The 4,782-nt window shown below is 30.8% G+C and overlaps 1 long non-coding RNA gene across 1 annotated transcript; it reads right to left on the bottom strand.

Annotated features, from left to right (window-relative positions):
- Window positions 1–672: 672 nt before the first annotated feature.
- LOC136989689 (uncharacterized) lies at window positions 673–4,530 on the bottom strand. The gene is made up of 3 exons (XR_010882943.1): window positions 4,468–4,530; window positions 1,001–1,037; window positions 673–926 (listed from the first exon to the last, which is right to left on the bottom strand). It is a non-coding gene; the product is annotated as an uncharacterized lncRNA (long non-coding RNA).
- Window positions 4,531–4,782: the final 252 nt, after the last annotated feature.

Consider the following 4,782-nt stretch of genomic DNA (forward strand, 5'->3'; position numbering starts at 1 on the left):
AACAAAGGCCTCACAATATTATCAAACAGTGGAGGAAAGATATCGTTTTAGTCACAGTTGCGAGTATTGCAACCAAAATAAATACGGAATAATAAAGAAAATATTAAAATCCAGAAACATTTAAAAAATATGTTTGGAAAGAAGTATTCAACATTTAGAAATTATAAAAATAAAAAATAAACGAAAACACAGGCCTACAGCTACAAAAATTTTGGGAACAGATGCGAAGGGAAAAAATAAAGTAACCAAAGCATACTAAAATGTCAGAGGGAAACACACCAAAAGGCAATATTAGTGCAGATATGAACATTTGATGTACAGTACTTACTGCACGTTTGTTAATTACCGTTGTGTGACACCATGATACAGCACGAACTCACCAAATTCATATTTTGTATTGAATGTTGAAATCTATGTATAGTGAGTAATGAGGGAGCTGATAGGTCCAAAATGCATCGCAATAAATACATATGAAAGGAAAAAAGTGTTTCAATTTCTTCCTGTTCTGTGACCGTTCAGTGTGATAATTCCGCCTACAGGAAAAGTGCACTAGCCCGAAACACAATAGAAAAGATAATATTTACAGTAAAACTAAGATATAGTATTTGTCTCGATATCATTATATATTTCAGTTTTCTAGACTATAAGCATTTTTATACGTAACTCTGAAAATGAATGCAGTAAAAAATTTAATTAAGACATACAAAGTTTATCAAAACATTTTTTAGTATTTAGTATTATCTGTTTTCATATTTGATTTGTTTATTCAACGTTAATTTTCATTTTATTTTCCTTTTCCATCGTTTCCAGAACTTGTTTCTTTTCCATCGTTTCCAGAACTTGTTCCTTTTCCATCGTTTCCAGAACTTGTTTCTTTTGGTTGATCTGTTTCATTACGTGTTGAAAAGGAGTAGTTTCTTTCACTTCTAAACAATAAAAGAAAATAATGTTGTCAAATAATTAGTTTTTAACGATCAATAAAATAAATAGATAATTATACCTATTTACAGGAGCAACTTCTCTTGAGACAATCTTAACTAAAAATAAATAATTTCAGTAAAAAGTTAATATAAAGGTTTTTCATTTGTGATTATAAAAAAGAATATAATAATTTTGTAATAAAGAATTTTGGATGTAAAATTTACTTAATGTATCTTATTAAGTAAATAAAATAAATAAACATAACAAAAGAAAAATTAAAGTCAATATACAGTAGAGAGTCGTTAATCGGAATCAATTGGGGACTGGGGTTGTTCAGATTAGTGATTTGTTCCGATTACCGATTATGTACGTACGAAAAATACATTAACCTGTCCGATGTTCAAATTTTTCTCCGTTGCGTGTCGCTTCGTGTTGAATTTTCGTCGATTTTAAGCCTAACGAAAATTTTTATAATAATAATCGAGGCTATCGTATCGTTATAAATTATTTCTTTATTTTGTACAAACAAAATAAATATATTGAAGAATATAAAAAACATGAAAATTATACTTTAGAAGTAAATCTAGTATCAAAAACGTTCGATTCAGCACGACACAGTCCGACTGAAAATCGTTCCGATTACCGGCGATTCCGATTACCGGGGTTCCGATTAACGACTCTCTACTGTATATTATTTGATACTATTAGTATTTTTAGTGTCATCTGAAATTTTGTAAAGGTTAACATTCTTTTAATTTTTCATTAACCATACAGAAATAGACCTATTAATTAACACGGAGAATAGTTTACAGAGAAATAATGGTTTCTCCATTATTAACAATGCAGCTTTGTTAACTCAGAAGAATAACAATGTTGGCTTTTTACTGTAAAAGCTGAGAATGGCTCTTCTCGAGTTTCCGGGCACACGAATAAAGGGTTAAGTGGACCATTAGAAAGTTCAATTACCCTACGATATATAATTGAATTATTAATAAAAGTTTAACAGGAGTAATTTTGTTGGATTATGGGAAATTTTTCTATTTAAGAAAAATATATTTAAGTTTAAAAAACGCTATGACATTAGCTTGTAGTTAAAATTTCTTAGTATGGGAATTTATTTTTTAAATAATATTTATATTATTAATAATTATCAAAAGGCGAAGGGCTTAATTCTCAGGAAAAGATAAGTTCCAAAATAAATTTTTAATGCTAATAACGAGTAAAAATCGTAATTAAGTCCGACCCCACTAGAGATATGAGACGTGAATCCCTCTAGCTCTACCTCTTGACCTTTAAACACCGAAATTTAATATTACTTACCCTTACCATATATAGAAATTACCCTGCTAAATTTGTAAATTTTTGGCTCATCCAATTTTGAAATATAATAGAAAATTTATGTCGACACACACACACACACACACACACACACACATACGAATTTCGTAAGGGAGATTTTTTACACATTTGGTCTCCTTGAGTGGAAAAACATAGAGAAATAAGAAACACGAGGGGTCAAAATTTGACCGATTACCGTACTTTCTGCGTTATATAGTGTGTTCCAAAACTATATATAATCAACATTTTACTGCTTTTCGGAATTGTTAAGAATTTAACAAAAATGTAAATGATTTCATTTATATATATATATATATATGCAAATTACACTGACTTTTATAATTTCTTAATAATTTGACAACAAAAACATATTTGTTGGCCGTCCCAAAAGAATAGATAATAAAACAGAATTGCAAAATTTCAATCAAAATAAACTTAAAATTACGAAAACAATAATAAATGACATCAAGTAATAGTTTAACTTTGTTGTCAAGTAATAAATTAAACATTGAATCAAAAACTTTCCAAAATACCACATGGAAGAGAGTTTAGTATGGAAGAAATGCAAGAATATGGAAATTAAAAGCAGAAGATTGTCGTATCAAGAAAATTTCTGTTTTAATGAACAGATCTACTAGAATTTATAACATTTTGGGAAAATCATGAGCAAAACATTCTATCGATCAGAAAGACCCAAAATCACATCTCAAAGTACTAAAAAATATTATATTACCTATCAAAGAAGAAATTGGAGGACCTGATTGGATTTTTCAACAGGACAATGCCAGTATTCGTTGTTCACGCTCAATAACTAAATGACTCGAATATCATTATGTTCAAATTATTATGAAATTTCCATCAAGAAGTCGGGACATAAATCCAATTCAAAACATGTGGGGGTATTCTTGTTCGAAAAATTTATGCTAATAACAGACATTTTAGGCATTTTCGAAGTCATTAAGCAAGGTAGTTTTATTCCGTATTAAAACAATTTTCACCAATTTATGTTATGAACTGTCGCTCAAAGTTTAAACTTATCTACATTTTTGGGACATCACAAAACAAGTATTTTGTGTTTAACACTTTATGTAACTGTCAAATATTGTAAAAACAATTATATAACATTGTACTGTGCTATAAATAAACAATAATATCCATTTGCATTGTTAAGAAATACTTAATATTTTTAAAAAATAAAAAGATATAAATTATGTATATTTTTGGGACACACTGCATTCTATAATAGTTGTTGGGAACGTAACTAACTGAATTGTAATGATGACAAAAACAAAAGCAACACATTCTTTAATTCCTAAGCAATCTTCTGTTTTCTTTTGTTTGTTGTTTGGTTCCATCCAATTCGAGATTCGCTCAGGACGTTCGTGTGAACCCTATTTATAGGATATTCGTCCGACCAATCATCTGGAGCTATTGAAATCATCTGAGGAAAGAGCCAACGAGGAGCTATTTTTCGGAGTTGATATCGATATCAGTATCTCTCCTCAGCAACTTCCTACAAAATCGAAAGAAATTTCGTTTGTGACTAACACAAATGTTTCCTGTTTAACAAAATTTTAAAATAATTTCCTATTTAAATAAATTTCCTATTTAACGAAAAAATTGGTCCCTGGGTTCTCACACATACAATATATACTATATATGGGCTTTGACAAACGAATGGCCAAGCAATTACCGTGGCATCTACCGTTTTGGGACACCCGGGATCGAATCCGGACAGGTTTTAAAACCCGTCCGAATTCGATCTCAGGCCCTCCAAAACTCGAGAAATTGTTGGAGTCCCCGTTTCTTATCACTCGACTGCTCATTGTGGACCTGAATGAATTCATAACGGGCGTGTAAGAAGGCCCCCTTAGTGCCCACAAACAGAAAAAAGTTTAAAAAATAATAATAAATCTCGCTATTCCTTTATGATTCGTATTTACTTTAAAACTATTACAATAGAAGCTACATTCATAATTTACGATTCTCAAAACCTGCCGAAACAAAAGAGATCCTTAAAAACGAAACGATTTTCTGTATTACATTTTAAGTTGGAAACCAACGCGAAAACGAAAGTTTTTGCGTAGTATGTGTTAGAATTACATACAGTTCTACTTGATTAACGACTAAAAAATTAAAATATTGACTCTCTTGGCATCTATATAAACTAGCTTACATTAAATTATATTGATAGTGATTTAAACTTACATCTATCGTCCATCCTGCTTGGAACAGAAACAATTCTGCGTGCCGTCAAAGGACAGAATTGCAACACACAATGTTAATCTAGTGGAAGTAAAACTTATAGAGCTAGTGGAACTGCGTTGAGCGCCACCTGTACGCAGGCAAAGGAAACTTTTTCGGGAAAACACGAGCGTCTTTGGGTTAGATACGTACTGAGACGCGGTGCTTGTTTTCTGTCTGTGATAATGAAAAACAGCTTTCTGCCAACAAAACTTCAAAAAATAACTGTTGTGTGGTCGGTTGTAGTGTTACCTATATTACTGAGTCGCCAAGTACAAA

Source organism: Centruroides vittatus, unplaced genomic scaffold, assembly GCF_030686945.1.
Source record: "Centruroides vittatus isolate TY-2023 unplaced genomic scaffold, ASM3068694v2 scaffold_752, whole genome shotgun sequence".
NCBI classification, from domain to species: domain Eukaryota; kingdom Metazoa; phylum Arthropoda; class Arachnida; order Scorpiones; family Buthidae; genus Centruroides; species Centruroides vittatus.